The 18,859-nt window shown below is 37.9% G+C and overlaps 1 protein-coding gene across 9 annotated transcripts in view; it reads right to left on the bottom strand.

Moving 5' to 3' along the window:
* Positions 1-18,859, bottom strand: part of dlgap2a (discs, large (Drosophila) homolog-associated protein 2a) — a 137,918-nt gene that overhangs the window by 86,754 nt on the left and 32,305 nt on the right. For 2 of the 9 annotated variants that reach the window (XM_017302479.2, XM_008399516.3), the window contains exon 1: positions 9,182-9,931. The exons of the other annotated variants lie outside the window; for them this stretch is intronic. The gene's annotated coding sequence lies outside the window, so the exon portion shown is untranslated. Of the gene's footprint in view, positions 1-9,181; positions 9,932-18,859 lie in introns of those variants that run through there. 9 annotated transcript variants of the gene reach the window in all.

The raw sequence follows: 18,859 nt of genomic DNA, 5'->3' as shown, positions 1-18,859 counted from the left end.
AAAGAACCTCATAGTGCTGTCCCAGTTGCATATTTGGATTTATTAAATAAGGCTTGTATCTGGCAAGGAGACAAGCCAAATCAATAAAAAGGGACTTGTTTTTGTATGATCTTCATTCATTTTGATAAAGCTCATTTAATTTTAATATGTATTGTTATATTGTCATCTAGCCTCAAATGTCACATTTAAAACAAAACAAAAAAAAAAAAAACGTATTCAACAAGGCAATGATCTCAAACATGCATTAAAGTTTTAAACTATTATTGGTTGAGATGTGTGAATATAGCTAACTCCGTATGCAGAAATTTGGCCCTGCTTGGAGTTATATGGTGCATTATCAATCAAAGATCATCCATGCATGGTGAAATGCATCATTAAAAGTCCAAAACTAATATAATATTCAAGCTTATGATGAGTTCCTGTAAACTTCTGAACGACACTCTATAACGTAATGCTAATTCAATCATAAGGAGGTGCTCCAATTAAGGACAGTAGCAACAGACTGATCCTATTTGTGGTTTATCTCTGATCTGAGTATATAAAGAGCGCAGCATTTTTGGGTTTGCTTTGAACATCTTCCTGGTCGAAGTCTTATTTTTTCCCCTGCCCCTCTACCTATATTGACACCTGAGTCTAGAACATTGTGCATGTGTAATCACATGTTTATTTAGCATGCTTCATCTCAACTTAGAAAGCAATACAGTCTAGTATTTCTAGCAGTAATCATCCACATTTCAATGCACTGAATATTTTCTTAAAGCTGGGGCAAGTAATGGGATATACAGAAAGGGATGTGCAAAACTTGTAAAATAATATTTACACATGTCTAAAGGGATATATGCGATTTGTTTATGTGATTTGGGCCATGATGCAGTAAGATCTGAGTCCCTCAGAGAGATTTTGCTGCACTGATTACTCTCAAGATCCTTTCAAGATGTCCAGAGCAAAAGCAAATATTGCTTATGTTTGTATTGCAGGAGAAAAAAAGCACTGAGTAAACACAAAAAACTGAAACTCGGGACAGCAATAAGAAATTTGATGTTTTAATGTTGAGTGAGAGGAAAGGAAATATACTGAAAAGAGACACAGACAGGAAAACGGGTGCAGAGTTGGACTGAACTTGTGGTCCGATACAGCTTCCAGTGATGGTGATTATTTAACATTCAGATTAAAAACAGCGGATTTGGGTTCTAGAAACAGTGAGATGTAAAAATATATTAGCTTGAATTGTATATAAATGGAGAGCTTAAAACAAAGCTTAAGCGATGATAGTCAAGGTATTTGTCCACATCGAAGCATATTGCTGTGTGAATATTTTGTTAACCTCAAACAGCTGTAAGAAATGCCAACTAAATCATGTTCAGATGACCATATCCATGGAAAGACCTCCTACCTGACCCTCTGTTATGCTTGAAAGATGCAAACAGTAACCCTCCACACTCCTATTACTTCTTCACTTTCTTCTTCACTTTGCAATTTCAGCAGTGATGACTCAATTCTCCCAGAGACTATATAGTTTTCCCTTTGAAATATTTTTTTTTACAGCTGAACATGTGTAGGTACTATCATGTGACCACAGCTCATCAAAGTTTATGTCCATCAGTAACAGGTTCTGGAGTTCTGGCACAGCCTGAGGCCAAACCTTCTTTAACTATAGAATTTGTACAGCAGTCCCAATGCTCAATAATAATATACATCATAAAACAAAGATGCAGTAAAATTTGCATAAAACACAGAAACATACATTTTACTATATTAAAAAAAAACTTTGTCTAAACGCTAACTGATTTTCCATCATGCTGACATCATGAGAATCATCACTAGACTGATCGATCACTGCTATTTCTAGCACTGACTGAGCAAGATACAGGATATATAAAAATAGTTATGCCTGAATTAAATACAATAGTTATCTATGTACGCACTAAGTAGCAGAAAATATAAGAATAAGATAATGATAAATCAATCTATAGTTAAGTTTGCAAAGCAAAAAGCACAGCTGACATTTATCCAGAGCCCCATTTAATTATAATATTTACTTGCTATATAAAACATTTATTTTTGTGTCTCCAGAAACATTGATTGTTTGGTTACATGGATGGTAAATATTGGATTAAGAATAAAGATTCAAAACACTGGAGGAGGTGATTGTGTGTGTGAAGCAAAAAGGTAGAAATACTGGAGGACTGGTTGGGAAATGATCCTAATAGCCCTACTTTCATTTTGATAAATTTAGAGGCTCAACTAACCATTTTGGAAGAAAATGCAATATTCTGAGAGCTTGCAATTGGCTTTACAGTAATGAACCAAATTAATCAGTTGAGTGATGATTCAAGTTACGCTTTAAGTTTCAGGCATCCAGCAACCTGAGGTGAGTGAAGCATTTGTGTGGCTTACAGGAACTAAAACAATGTTATTATCGGGTTCTTCCAGTGATATTTAAGTTCCAGTTGTGCTGACTCTGCAGTAGTGGAGAACATGGTCTACAAAAGCAGTGATGCTAATGCAGCTGAAATTCACAAAGACTAATTGAAATGAAAGGTAGATGCACAATTGAGTGGCAGAAGTTTGAGGGAGAACTTGAACAACACAGATTATTCTACAAATCCAACAGTGACACCTTCAGACCAGAAGTAACAATACATTGAAGCAAGAATAACGACTGTGTTTCTACTAATTTATAACCATGCGTAAATATGTCATGAATTTGGTAACAGTAATTAGAATATTGTCACAAAAGAAGAATAAAAAAAGAATAGTGCATGCCAAAATGTATATGCAGTGAGTGACTACTTTAGTTTTGTACCGGTCTAATGCTCATATTGCTGAGAAATAAAGATCGTTTCCAGAATTCAAAATCCATGGTGTCAATTACAGGCTGTCATGCCATAAAATAATGAGAAGCAGTCTGTATTTGGCATCAAGCTGTGTGAACCACTGTGAAGTAATGCAGTGAGAACCCCTGTGAGAGAGTTGCAGAGATCAAACCGAAGGCAGAATAAGCTGCACTGTTGCGGCATCCCTCCACCCACACACTTACCCTGCTCACTCACATGTGCGTACTGTCATCATCCTCTGCTGGAAATTCTGTGTGCGCACGTAATGTAGGTCTGATCACAGTGCATTTGTCCCACACATACTCATCATTAATTTATCTTCATGTCACTCTTTCCCCTAGCTTTTCTTTTCTTTTTTATTTTTTTCGGTTCATTATCACGATGCCTCCCCATATTGTTTTGATATCTTCCATTCCTTTCTCTCCCACTCACTCAAGAGTCAGTAAAACATACGCATGCACCCATATATCCGCCCACATACGCAGTTGGCACGGGTGAGCCCCCAACAAGCAGGATGGCTTGGCATGGGGCTACGTAAAGAAACACAAAAAAACATTGAGGCACCACTGCCTAATGCTGTCTCCATGGCAACTAAGGGAGATGGGTCCTGTGTTATAGTGTCAAACAAACAGGATTTTAAGCTAATCAAAATAATAAGCTGTAGGTGTCCTACTACTGTATACAACACAGAACATTCAGTTTTCTTTTTTTAAGTCAGAAAACCTACAAATGCTAAACGTATTAAACAAATAAATCACAATAAGTGTTTAAAATTGTTTTTCGACAGAAAAAAAACAATTTCAACACTCTACTTTGAAACAAAAAAGTCGTTCCAGTCATGTTCTCAAAACCACAGTTTGCAATTTTGCACATGGATGAAGATGTGTAACCATGGAGCCTTGAAGAGAGTCTTAAATTTTAACAAACTGTTTATGGGAGCAGGTAAAATAGATATGGCTGCTTATTAATGACATAGAATAAGGATAAAGTTAGCACTTTGCTGCAATGACTATCCCGGCCTTTTAAGCCTATAGACTAACATTATCAGCACAGTTTTAAAAGTTTCAGGTGTCTCAATTGTTTCAATATCAATGTGCTGAGCACAAAAACAACCTCTATATGTCTTATCACAGTATGCGTTTAACATTTTTATTTTAATTGCAGCATCAGCCTTATTTGTGTTTTCTTTCATCCTCTGCAGTGCTCTTTGCACTGCCAGCTAGGGAAGCAGAGGCAGCATAGCAGAGTAGTCAACAGTTTATCATCCTTTGACTGTATACCAGAGGAATGAAGGTGTGTCAGCAAACTGCTGTTGGAGTTAAGGGAAAAAAGCACCACAGCTTATTTAAGTGCAACTGTTAAGAAGAAGGACTGAGTGGTGCTTTCAAATGGCAAAAAAAAGGTACGATAGTTCTGTTTCAGCCGACGAGTCATTTGGCTTTAATCTTTTACCTGTAGCTCAGAAGTTCAGGTTTGGCAGTGGCTGAGAATGCATTGCAACTTATTCATTGTTAGGGGAAAGAGAGAAAAGAGAGAAAGCGAGTGTTGGTGAGTGACAGACCGAAAATGAGGAAAGGGTAGATGGGTGCTGCATCTACAGAAGAAGGGAAAGCTTTATTCTCTTGTCTTTGGGTTTGGTTCAAGACTCCCATTGGGAGAGAGCTCTCCTCTGAAGAGTCAGCCGTTTGGAGCCTCAGTGACACAGAGCATGTTTATTGCTGGTGTGTGCATGTTTCTGTGTGAGCTCTCCAAAAAAAAGAGAGGGACTGAAAGAGTCATTTGGACGCAGCATGAAGTCAAAACTGTTACACCAGCAGACAGATTGAGAACGGATTCTTACTCAAGCCTCATGCAAGCTCAAACACATCCAAAAAACATACATAATCTCAACTGAAAACAGCAGCGGGTCAACCACAGTAGGTGGAATGTCTCATCCTAGTTTAGAACATTAAATAGGTTTATTTGGACATGATTTGTGACATAAATTTTCCACCCGTTCCTTTGACGGACTGCCTAATTATTATCATGGACATTGGAACAATTTCCTTCTGGTAGATTTCATTTATCCATTTCATTAAGAAGTGCATCTCAATACATTAAGCTTATTTCAACAACCACGTTCAAAAAGTAAAGTGCCTGCTTTATGTAGATTTAATACACACAGTGATATGATTTGAGTATTGTGGCTTTCAACTTCTGAAAATCCAAATTTCAGTTTCACATTTATTGTTTATTGTTTTAGTCCGCTGTGTTTTTATCAGGTCCAAAGTCAGTCCAGCCATCTACCAGGATTTTCTAGATCCCCTCATGCTTCCCTCTATTGAGAAGCTTCATTGAGATGCTGATTTCAAATGCTCAGCAGGATTCAGCTTCTGCTCACATTGCCAAAAGCACCTGCTTTAATAATGCTTTAATGTGCTTCATTGTTCAACAAACTGGCCTGGTTTATGCATGGAGGAGAGTCTATAGAGTATTGTCAGGAGAAAGACAAAAGAGACTAGACCCAACAATACAGATGAGCTGAGCCCACCCTTAACATGAACTGGGCTTCCTTAGCAGCCCAGCAGAACCCCAGGCTGATTGCCTCCCTGTAGAACAGCACCGATGTACAAGTTTATGTAAAAACGACCCCGGACAAAGTATTAAGTGCATATACCGAACAACAAATGGGCAAGCTTCATAGTATGTCTACTATATCGTTATAGCAAGGAGGTCTTGGGGTTTGAATATACACCATGGGTAATCTTGCTGCCTATCCCAGCCCCAAAATTAGCAAAATGTTCTCTCTAAACAGGCCTAAAGTATAAGTGTGTGTGTGTCACTTTCTGATACTACTGCATGCCAAGAGAGATAATACACACTAGGGATCATATATTAGTGGTACTTCTCCTTATTTTACAGCTTAAAATTTGTTTTCTTTTCTCTTTCAGCATTTGAGCTTCAGTGAAGATTACCATCAAGGCAATACCAAAATTTCAAGAACACAAACAATGGAAATTTCATCTGTGCTTTAGCTGAAGCTCTTTTTGTCCATTTCTCACTTTTTACAGGTAAGTCAGAAGTAATGCATGTAGAAAGGACTCAAATAAAAAATGTGGACCATGGATAGCACCAACAGGGAAAGTATTTTCTGACGCTATAGGCAGTGGGGCACAAAGAGACGAACCCAAAGGAGTAGGTTTCTGATGAGACACTCCTGAACTGTCACTGTCAGCGAAGTTAATGTAGTCTCTAGGTTTAAAATGCCACACCCGCCAGTGGACAGACAGGGCAACACTTCAGGTATGACAGAAAAATAAATGGAGGTCACTAGCCTGGCCCTGTGCAAATCATTTTAGATTACAGCTCTGTGTCCTTCTGAGACAAATCTGACTCTGCTCAAAGGACAAATATTATTTTTCCAGAATGTTAAAATGTAATCTCTGTTCATTTAGCTCAACACTGAAATACTGAGAATTAAAGTGTACACATTATAATTTACGATACCCTGAAAATGATTCACCTCTTTGAACCCTTTCACACTTTGTCAAAATTCATAGTCATAAACCTCAATTGCATTCTATTTTTGATTTCCCTATAGGTTTGTTGGTGAGCCTTAGTGGGTGACACTTTATTTGAAGGGGTGTGTTTATGACAGTAAACATGACATAAACATGACATAACACCTGTCATGAACATAAAGAAGTCTTTATGAATGCTTATGACTGTTGTGACGAAGTGTCATTCGGTAAATAATGACACTTTTAATTCAAAGTTGCATTAAAAGTCCATTAAAAGTGCCAACTTTGCATGATTTTGTAAATTCTGATAATTTAACCTGTTAACCTGTTAATGCAAAGCAGGATAAGTTATAAAACCCCAACTCGAGTTCTCAGTGTCTGACAGAAGACGACTAACTACAGGCTGCAGCAGATTTTTGAGCACAAGAAAAAAACTCAAATACAGTCAGAGCTAAAATCAAATCGTTAAAATAAAAGCATGTTTATGTTTCAGCTCATAATATGTAGCTTGAGTAGAAAAAAAATGGTCAAATCTGAAAGAATTTGAGCTACTGTACAAAAACAATGTTTATACCTTACAGTTTTAAACATTTTTAATGTTTTTTAAAATTTACATTGACAATCAACGTAGCCCTTAATTTCTACTGATAGAAGTGGAAGTCTTGTTTTGAATTAAGCACACTTCTAAGCAGTTACTTAAGCTTTTTGGCCTATTGAACCAGAACTTACAAGCTCTCAAGTATAAAAATATAATTTCTTAAAAGCTGTTTATTAATTGGTTATGGCATGAGTTAGAAATCAACACTGACCACAAGCAAAGCCTCTTGATTGGTAGAAGTCAATTTCTAGAAATGTAACCACCAGTTTCCCTCCACATATATCAATGTAAATGCTTGGGTGTTTTGTGGAAGCTACAGAATACAAATATCTAACATTTCAGAGTGCTGTTACATTTTGTGGGAGCCTGTGGCAGTGAAGCTGGTGGTGACCATATGGTTGCTTTCATTGTCATTATGTTGTAATTTTCTACTGAGCCCATATTCTGTCAAAACATTCATATTTGGAAAACCACTCTAACACTACTGGGACCATGCAGCTTAAATGATTTCTGGTCATTCTCTTGGAACTCTTATCAAAATCTGCTGGAATCAAGTTGAAGTTGTTTATATTGTTTATAAGCTGAAAGTTTTTTTTTAAAACTTAATACAATTTGAGGGATTAAAAAATACAAATTGAAAACATCCTAAATTTATCATAATCCAAGAAGATTTCAAACTTGGCTGTCCCTTGTAAATGTCCATTTTTACCAGATAAAAATGGGCAGATCACTGTTTATTAAACTTTTTTATCCACTGATTGTTCAATTTTGTTTCCCTTTTTGAATCATAAATGATTCAGTCTACTTATTCAGTGCTTTAATATTTCAGCAGGTCAGATTGTTTTTTTTTGTTTTTTTTATGAATGCAGATAGCTTTTAATTAAAAAAATGTTAAATGAGGAATGGCCAATTAAAATCCTGGCCATCTTGAATAATGAGATCCACAGTAACTAGTTGGGGTTCCCTTCCTCACACAGACACATTGTGTTTATTGAGGCATTTGTATAAATGTGACATTAGCCACGCAATTGCTCATGTATACAACAGCTAATTCCAAAATGATGAGTACCCCATCACCTGGAAATACACCCAACAGACTTGCAGAAGTTGCTTTGGATTACAAGCGTGAACTAACAATGAAGAGCCTCTCAAATCAAGCCTCTTCTGCCTGTGCCAAAGGAAAGCTTGGCCTCTTTGCAGATTTGGAGGGAGAGATTCTGCCTGCAGTGCAGCAGTGAACATGAATGTTCAAACATCTCCTCTGACTGACTGCAGCGCCTCTTTGCTTCACCACGCAGCCTGGGAAAGCGTGGAACCTGGGTTGTGAGAGTGACCATTTCCAACAAAACGCGCCAGCCAGTACCTGATAGAGCTGGCACTGTGCTGCACCCGGGTATTTCCCAGAAGAGGGTGTATGCTGCTGACGTGTGTGTGCTTGCAAATCGAGATGAGCGACAGTTGACAGTGTTAAAAGGGAAAACACACGCACAGAAACGTAAACATGCCAATTTCTCCTTGAGTGCAGACTAAAAGCACTTCATTCACAAAACAGCGCAGAGGCTGCCCACGCAAGAGTTCACCTATTCCACTTTTCATGAGACGCATGCAAACGCCCACACTAACACTGCGGACTCTCTCTCACACACGCACACACACCCCCTCGCGCACACACACACACATGCAAGCACACGCATAGAGTGGTGCCCTCGATGCACACAGCTGTCACAGAACCTCACAGCTCATCTCTGGTGAATTACTCTAAGTGTGAGGTACCGCTGCAGGGTTTCCCCTGGAATAATAATACTAATAATAATAGTAATAATAATAAAGCGTAGTTATTTATTTCCTGCATCTTTAGGACATATCATTCACCGTTGCCTAATTCAGTTGGATCACCAATGAAAATGTGTGGTGCATGCAAACCGTGTACAAACACATAAGCACAGATGAGTGAAAGAGTTAACAATTTTAATTTGGTGCAGTTGAAAAGGATTTATTGCAGAGGTCTTTGGCATGGGATAGAAGCTCAACAGACTGACAAAAAGCTCAGCATTGCAGACCCCCAAAGATTCACTACAAATGGATTCATGTCTGATGCTACCCACACCTTATTCCAAACTTGTTTGCACTCAACTTCAACAAATTCATCCTCATTAGAACATGTTGACTCTTTCAAAAAAAAAAAAAAAAAAAAAAGGGTGAAACAGGCTCTCTGCGCTAAAATAACTTCAAGCTGGAGAACTTACCTTACACCTATTCTGCAACCAGAAAGCATCTATGAGCGCAGGGATTCTCGGTTGTCCGCAGATAGCAGAAGATCATACATGGAAAAGTCTTCTTCTCTCATCTATCCTATGACTGCAACCACCACATTCATCCAGGCATTCTGATTACAGGCATGTGGATGGTGGAAAGATGATTGCCTAAAAGGAAATAGTGCCTTTTGGGGAAGTGAAGGAGAGATTCTCAGGTCTCCTTCCTCCACTGAGGTGAGTTGCGAGCGCACCGTGAGGACCATCCACTGCAGCAGAGCTGAGCAGCGTGCAGCAGGATGAGGAGAGAGGGAAAGAGAGAGAGAGAGAGACAGAGAGGGAGAGAGAGGAGAGGAGAGAGACTAGAAAAACAGGCATTTACTGCTGCTGGTTCCGCGAGCTCGGCGGGAGCAAAAATCTGGGACTGGAGTCTGGATCCTCGTATTTCTGCTTTATTGAGCTTCTACCCCGAACAAATGAAGAGTAATGGAGACAATGGGAGGACAAACAAAGGAGATGAATAGACCAAGATAGCGAGAGGCTTATTTTTTCCTCATGCCACTCCTCCACTATTGTAGTTTTCTTTTCCATGACATGCAATATATTTTCCTTTCCTTGCCTGGAAATGGTTGTTGGAAATACTACTCAGCTGATAACATGTTAGGAGCAATTTCCACAAAGATATTCACCATTTTGATGGGTTAACCACCACTGACAATATTTTTATTATTATTATTATTATTATTATTATTCTTTTTTTCTCTTTCTTGTGCTCTCAGTACTGAAAGCTTGACACAATCCAACCACAGTTTCTATTTTTTTTTATGTATTTCAGACCAGAAGAGTTAAAAAAAATGAAGTGACTAACATTAAAATTATATAGTGACAGTTGTAAGTTTTTTTTTTCTTTTACACACATCATGGACTTAAATGTCACAAACGTTTAGTTTTTTTCTCCAAATTTTAACGACAGGAACTCAAAATGTATTATTAGCCACTGATATTCAGATAAACGTCTCTTAGAAAGAGGGAGGACTGAAAGAGTTCATTTGAACTCATTAGTTTCCTGGTTTGGAGTTGCCTCTTAAACATATGTTACAAAATCTTCCATGTGGTTCAAGTAGAGCTATTCCAGAAGATTAACTGGATTTTTGGGGGTCATTTTCAAATTGGAAATTGAAGAACTCTATGATGCTAACACTAAAATGCTTGACAGGTGGTAGAGATATAGGTTTGAATGCCTCACCTGGACTTGTCCAAGCATTGTTGCTTGTATGGTGAAAAAGCAGCTTAATATTTCTAATTTTACCAGAAAACTCTCCCTAAAGGATTAAGCTTGTCTTATCTAGCAGCTATGAATTTCAGTCCTTCTTGAAGGTGCTGATTATTTTGTTTTTGCAATGCTTCTTTCATAGTTGACACCCTTAAAGGTGTCAACTATGAAAGTGTCAACAATCTGCCTGCTATGCAGATTTGGAGGGAGAGACTCCAAATCTGGAGAGATTTGGAGTCTCCAGATTTGGAGACTCTGACACTTACCGCCCAATAGCATGCAGTTTATGATAGGCTTTAATGTTTGTGGTTCTTGAGTTGTTTCTGAACATTATAACAAATTCCTTTTCATCAGTGGGGCAAAATGGCTGAAACTGAACCCAGTCGGATGGTCTACGAAAATGATGCTAAACACATCAAAAGGTATTTTGATGTCTTTAGTAAGCCCTCTGTCCTTCAGAAAATGTGTTAAAATCAAGGCAAATGGCAGCAAACTGAGCAATGCATATGATTCCTACCAATTCTAATAAGAAGAGCGATTAAACATGCTTCCAGGTTTATGGCAGGATCTTCCATATATGTCTATAAAAAAACGCCCTGGTTACTCTGCAACTTGTTGAAGGACTTTAAAGTAAAGGTAGTTGGAGTCGTATGTATATATTTGAGCCTATATGTGACCCTGCATAATGTAGAGAAAAATTCCCATTAAATTTTCAAAATCTTATTTTTAAAATAATTGGAATCTGAATTTAGAATCATAACTATACCGTAGAAAAAAAAAGAAAAAAAAAGAAAAAAAAAACTTCAGGTGCCTAATTAAAAGCTCCAAATTAAATTCAAATATATGCCATCGAATAATATATGAAAACTTCTGACCTGTTCCTCTATGTGATCAAATCATGTGCTTGAAGGAGTATGAATATGGTGCAGAAATATGCAGAATCAAGGCCTCCTTGTTTGACAATGAATACACTTCAACAATGGGGCACATTTAGCTAGCGATCAATCCCTCTTATAGGGTATTTGGCTGAAACATCTATTGCCTGCTATAACAGGGGAACAGGCTTTTAGCTGGAGTCCTCCGGCCTCAGCAGGGCTCAAGGTCACTTGGCAGAGCCTTTTCCCAGCAACCCAGAAGCTTCGGTGACAAACAGTGGCATACAGGACAGACGGGCTGTCAATCCGAATCTGTAGCCTTGAGGAATGAAGCCGGCTGGCTAAGCATCCAGCATTCTTACAGTGCACAACCAGGTGGAGCGGTAATTTATGAGCCTGCAGGAAAAAATTCACTGCCCTTCAGCAGAAAGTTTGGTGCATATATAATGTTGATATTGTTTCCAGCCTCAATGAGATGAGAAAAATTGAAGACAGCAAGGGAAGTCAATGAAAGAAACGGGCTGTCAGGGCTCTTGACAAGACTATAGCTCATCTCAGATCACCAGATTGACACCTGTAGAATTTTTATTTTCATGGGACTTTGCTTAATTTTTCTTCTTACAAAAAAACAAACATGCACTGCTCACAATTTCTGTTTTGACCTTAAGATTAGCAGTCATTTTTTGCTTAATAATAACATACAAGAGCAGCATTCAGAATATTTTTTTTTTTCTGAGCAATCACTGATTATTTACATTACAAGAACAGATTACATGCCATGTAATAGACCATATGTGGGTTTTAAATTGATTTTACTAATTTATAAAAAGACAAAAGCATGTTCCATGAAAGAGGTTGAAAGCTGAATTGGATCAGACAGACCCACTTTGCTGTGCAGGGCTCAGCCTTTCTGTTATCTTCCAAAAGTCTGGTTCTTTTGCAGCCTGAATGATGCACTAATATGACTCAGCATGTCATAGAAAATCTGCTTTCTTTTGAAATGGCTTCATCTAAGTTTCCCTGGTTTAATTGTAGAAAACATCCCGATACAAAAAGTAAAAACTAAATAATTTGAAAAAAAAAAAAACATCTCTCCATCTCTATAAAATTGTTGGATAATTTCAGCTTCTTCTTAAAAATTCTTAATTAAAACATACTGACATTTACCATACAGGACAGCTGTTTGCTCAAAATGATGGCAAAGTAAGGCTCTAGCTTTTCAAGCTTTCAGTTATGTGTAATTCCAAACTAAAGTCGCTTCTGATCAATCAGTGTGGGCTTTGACTGCTGTAAAAGATAAATTCTCGCTTAAGCTGTCTTTCCGTAAAATAAAAATATCTGCAGATCTACAACTTCAACGAAATTTGGACTTACCAAACGGTTTCGCTGGCAACGCTTTATTGGTTTAATTTAAAACCAATGACAGATGCATAAACAGATGGTTCATTCATTCCACTGCCATGTATGTTCTGTTGTGTCGCCCACTTTGAAGATGCAAATGGAAGAAGGACTAGAGAGAGGAGGCAGAGGAGCTCATTTTTTTCCCACAGATTATATGTCTTACATTATATATACTGCCATGACATGTCGTGATTAACTTTTTAAAACTATTATTCTGATTTGTTATCAGAATAATAAAGAGAGCTGTGTGGAACTTGTCATTGCTTGAAAAAATATTTGTTGATGTTAGATTATTGTTATCAACTTTTGAGAAGTAGGTCCAGCATCTCATATTACAATTTACTTTTCCACCCTTAATCTGAATTTTGCTTATGTATCGTCATTCTCAAAGCTTTACACATCCCATACCTTTCTCTGCTCTCCTGTGTTGGGAGGTTTTCCAGTCGGCTAGAAAATTAGGCGCTCTTTGCGTGTGTGTGTCTGCATGTGTGTGTGTTAGTGACTCAAATCTCATCTCACAAAAATATTAATTTCACGGGTCGCTGTCCCATACAAGCCACCATCCACGAAGGAAAAAGCATTAAGCGTTATTCCCTTTCATATTCAAACAGAGAACAGCAAAGGGGGGGAGGAGCATGCCAGACTTATCAAGGCTCTACTGTATGCAGTTTGTCCTTGTAATGAGGTTGAAGCCACTGCTAACTATTCATTCTGGTCATTCACCGACAGGCCTTATCGGTGCTGTCGAATGACTTTTGCTAAATGATGTGCAAAAGGGGCACGTCTCATCTGTCTTGTTGCATTTGGCTGATGTGCTCTGGGCAGGTTGTCAGCATTAAGTGACATACATGCCAAACACTATGAAGGCCACAGAGTGCTGAGGGAATGGTTAATGGAGAACAAGTTCAAAATGTAAAAAAAAAAAAAAAAAAATTTGAAAAGGGAAAGTGTACTGAAGTTTCATAGATACATGTCTTCTCAAATTTATGCTCAGACAGCTGTATAAATGTTAAAAGGGATACATCTTCAAATTTGGAAGGCAAGAAACTTAAAAAAATGTAAACTAAATTAATAAATCACAATTGACCTATCCACTTTTCTGAAGTAAAGAGACTTTCATAATACACATTTGAAAATGGAAAGTCACCTCCATTTATGGTTGATGACGTCTCTATGCTACCATCCTGAAAATCTGAGGAAGGATTGTTTTTCTGTCAAAAAAGATGCCATTAAATACAGCATCTTGAACAAAGTCGTAAGGAAGACAGCTTATAAAAAGTTGGTCATTTCAGTGCTTTCTTTTTTCCCCCAAATGAGGCACACAAACAAGAGAATGATTCATTGCTGAATCTGAGTATTTTCACTTTCCCTTTCAACCACCACATGTTTTAATCAAATGAAGTTACTTTTTTGGGAAAACAGCATTTTTAAGTGATGTGTCTAACCACGGACCAACTTACAGAGTTTGAATGGCATCACAGACGGCATACTAGAAATGTTTTGACAAAACAGAGATTGATTATGTGTAGAAAAGTGAGACATTATTTTTGCGTGTCTCCCTAATATACATTATTCTCGTGACAGTCACTAATGGAAGGGCTGAAAGCTGACAGAATTTTTGTGTTTCTAATAGTTTGTGTCACAAATGGTCAATCATCACTTCTGAGAATTACTTGCAGACTATGTGCTTATAAGTCCCATTTTATGTAGGCAGTTTGTTAGTTGTCTAAGCTAGTCCTCTCAAGCATTTTTTCCTGATTGGGACTCAATATCAGATAAATCACCAAATAAAGCTATATTTTATTAACTTAAATGAAAGCTGTAGACTGTTCCATCACTGCTCTAGGCTTTGGTGGCCATTATGTTGTGCAGTGCTGAAGTGCATAGAAAAGTGATTGGTTGAGATGTACTAGTGACTGGGTTCTTTCTATGTACAGTCCAAAATCATGTTAGCTTCGGTTGGTTTCTCTAAAATTCCCTTAGTTATGAGTGTGTGTCAGTCCTATGTGTCTCCCATGTGTTGAAGGACTGTCACTAGTCCAGTACACTGCCTTTTGCCCAATGGCAACTGGAGATTCCAGTTATAAGTTACATTCTGAGTCCCCCTATTGCCCTGCACTAGTAAGTGGGTATAGGCAATGGATGGATGGGATAAAACCTTTGTGTGAGAAGAAGTCATTGAATTTCTCCAATCTCTTGTGACAAAACAAAAGTCAATAGACTGTGCTCTGCTGATAAAGTTTTATCTACCTTGGGAGCTTATACTCCTTTGACATTTTTTTCTGCTTTCAATAAGTAGCTTCACAGCACTACATGAGGTCTGACATCAAAACTCCTTCAGCTTGCCCAAACCCTTCCCACAGTCTAACTTCAGAATGATTAGATTATTTTTAACCACATCTACAGTCTGGTGTTGATAGGAAAGTTGGTGAAGGCATAACTGTATTATAAATATATACATAGCGAGGTTACCTGGAAATACTGTGTATTATAACTATCTCCCTGGTGATCATTTTCAGAGGAAGTAACACTTGCTCAGTTTTGCTGGAAAAATAGTTGGAGATTTAAAAAATTATCTACAAAAACTCATATTCAAGTCATCTTAGGCATGTGCACCTAGAAGCTCATTTTTGGAAAGCTACATTTTACCTTTTTTATATAGTGATGTAGCCTGGCCATTACCTTCCTGTGCAACTCTGCTGGAAAAAAAAATAAAAAATCTTGCTTACAGCACAGTCTGGGCTTTCTCCCCTTGACTTGTATCGTCTCCAATAGACTTTTTTGCTGGGCCAATCAGCAAACAGAAGAAGTTGTGAACAGTGGCGTTTATTTTCTGTGCAGTTTTAGAGTTGTATTCTGCCTGTAGTTTTAGCAATGGCAGTGGAGGAAGTGAACAAAGTTGTTCAGTCCGTTTTGTCCACACTTCCAAATTTTAAATTAACATTAACAGCGGCCTTGTTTGGATAGGTACGTCTCTCTTTGCAGTGGCGGATGACTGTCTACAGCGCAGGCAATTTCTGGTCAGATTCTTAGCGTAAAATTAGTGCTTTACATACGTCACGGGCAAATGTTAGCAATTGAATGAAATTTAAAATTTCAACACAGTCCACTCCTCCAGGAGGCAATCGTTTCTCAACAGCCCAGACCATCTGTATGACACAAACAGTGTAGGACAAGGGACTAGTTTTTAAAAGACTAATAGCGATGCACAACAAAACAGCAAAACTCAAACACGGATCACGACATGTTGCTCTACGGTAGAACTGATTTTACAGAAAAATACAGCTCGTATTTCTCGTATTTTAAACGAGAACACTTTATTTAGAATTCTACAAAAACCTGCTTAGCAACTAGGCAAAAAAAAATCCCAAAAGGTCGGACCTGACAGACATCAAAACCTCTGTTATCAGCTGCACGATGTCAAACAACAAAACCACTGTGACATTAAATGCATCCAAGAGGAAACCTCTAGGTCTATCAGACAAATCAAATCCAGAGTTAATTTGATTCTGTGCCTGTATTCCTGGCATATCTGGGCCTGCTTGCAGAATAATGGCTCTCTGCATCTATCTGCTCTTTCTGATTTCATTTGCTGTTATATTTTGTTTGTGCAAAGGGTGTGTGCTTGTCTGTTATGAAACAAGCACGTCCACTGCTGTACTGTAGTCTTTCAAGGTGATGTCGCCTGCAGCATTTAAAGGAGCCACCTAATACAGACAAACCTCACAAGCTGCTAATACGTCGAGATTACATGGTGCAGCATCGATCCACGCCTCAGCTGTTTGTAGCACACAGAGAAGGACTAGTGTGCACTAGTGATGAGGTGGCCAAATCATTCACAGCAGATTTAAAATACGAGGGCTTGGAGGATCACTCTCACATTCATAGCCTTAACTAGTTATCACAAATTTCAGTAGAAAATGCTCGTCTTAAATATGTATTTCTCTCTCTTTTTTTTCCCCCTAGTTTACAGATTCAACCATCTGGATGTGTGTTCTTACCAGACTTTTAGAAATATGAGTTTAGAGAAGTGATATTTTTTGACGTCCCTGGGAAATTGTGGAAGAACGTTTCAGAGTGAAGGCACTGCATTTGGAGAAGGTTCTGGCTCCCTAAGTTTAGATTAGTGCTGAGAGGAAGACATAGAAGTTAAAATTTAATGATTGTAAGCAGAGGAGTGTAGTACAGTTTGGAAATGGCTTAGAATCTGCTCCATAAGATCTTTGTTCTGAATTTGCTGTCCATAAGGGGTTGCTGCAGAAGAGGTTGTGAGAAGATATATGGTGCAAGATTTTGGTCTATTAACTTGGAAGATTTACTGCACTTGAGTTGAAGAAAACAGTTGTCAACACCGGTTGAGGGATTTTGCAAAAGATAGACGTGGTTGTCATCAGTGTAACAATGGAAATAGAGTCTGTAGTGGCCAATGAAATGTAGAAAGATGTGGTCAATTTTCCTTATTAAAGTAGAGGTTTAAGCACAGAATCTTGGGAAGCACAATGGCGGAAAGAGAAGCCAATGAGAAGGCTGAGTTGTTGGTTTAGATGAGTGTAATAACATTGAGGCAAATGATGACACCAAGTGATTCAGAGCTAGAAGACATAAGAATCTAAATTGTGATTTTAAGGGGGGCTATTCTAGTTTTGCTATGTAAACAAAACCTGAACTGTTTGAGTTCAGACATTTCGTAAGTTCTGATTTGAATTGCGTGGTAATGGTACAATCTGGGATTTTAGATAAAAAGGGAAGAGTAAGTTTGACATGTCAGGATCAACTCAGCTTTTTTTTTTATTTAGGGGAATAATGAACTGAGTTTAATTGAGACAGCCACATAACCAGATATGAGGGCTGAGTTAAATTAATGATTTGTAAAAGGAAATAATTCACAAGGTTGGATCGGAAGGGTAGATAATAATACAGTTTTTTGGGTTTTTTTTTTAGAAGTGTATCAAAAGGAGCACAAATTATATATCAGTCAGAATATTGTTCAGTCCTATCTCTGCTGCCAAATAGGTCTTCAGCAACACAATGAATCTCTCTTTGATAAATTCATTGACTTACAATTGTGTGTATGAAAGAAAAACTAACATTGTTTAGCCCATAAAAAACAGACAAAGATGCTCTGTCTGCATGAGTGCAAGAGCCTTGTAGTGTAAAAGCCCTTTGAGTGCCCAGCAAGACAAGAAAAGCACTATAAAAATGGGACTATTTCTGTTTTGTTCACTTATGTCAGCTTCCCCTTAATTTTTTATACAGTGTGGTATCTTCCCCCTGACGGATGACACTTGAACCACTTTGTACCATATTGTGAAAACAGTAACAATTGACACTTCTTCTTGGAGTTTCCGTTTCTTTCGATTTCTTGAATCTATTTTAACCGAAACATTTCTTTAAGCATACTTTGGGGAAAATATTTTACAGCATTTGTTTTGAGGCCTGCTTCTAGGTCAGCTTTTGATCACAGCTTTTGTGTTTAATGGCTCAGATTGTGACTTTAACCGTGGAAACGGATTGGAGACCGTCAGCAGCTTGTTTCTAATTTATCTCAGGCATCAATCCTGTAACACGCTGTGGTGAAAGCATGAATATTTATAGCCAGGTGTAAATCGAGGGCATGCTTACTCCAGCAAGGTACATGGTCAAAAACATGATCAACAATGTGCAGTATTCTCAATCGCAGTATTCCCAATTTCCATTTCAGCCATCTTACAATTACTTATTATGCCCTCAAAGCATACATGAAGCATTCATATCTGTTTAAGATTACTTCAACATCGCTTTAAGTCATTTGAAGATTCGGATGCTATATAGATATGATTGATAAAGAATCCCATACAGCTCTCTGCAAATGGGTCCTCCTGAAAATTCAGCATTATGACAAGAATTTCCATACAAGAACCTTACAATTTCTAACAAGGTCTAAGTATAATTAATATTACATTTGGAGGATTTAGGATGCTGTGTCACCAATTGCACCTGCTTAAATTGGTCAAAACCTTATAAAAAAGGAAAGCTATGTGAGGAGGATTGTTATATTTCTGTAAAAGAAAATGGGATGCATTAGATACAGGAGCAACGATGATTATTGCACTGCCCAGAGAGGGAAGCATTTCTAGGCTCAGA

The sequence above is a fragment of the Poecilia reticulata genome, chromosome 22 (assembly GCF_904066995.2).
Source record: "Poecilia reticulata chromosome 22, P_reticulata-male-v2, whole genome shotgun sequence".
Taxonomy (NCBI): Eukaryota; Metazoa; Chordata; class Actinopteri; order Cyprinodontiformes; family Poeciliidae; genus Poecilia; species Poecilia reticulata.
The sequence above is the reverse complement of the archived record's forward strand: the minus strand, read 5'-3'. Positions and strand labels throughout refer to the sequence as shown.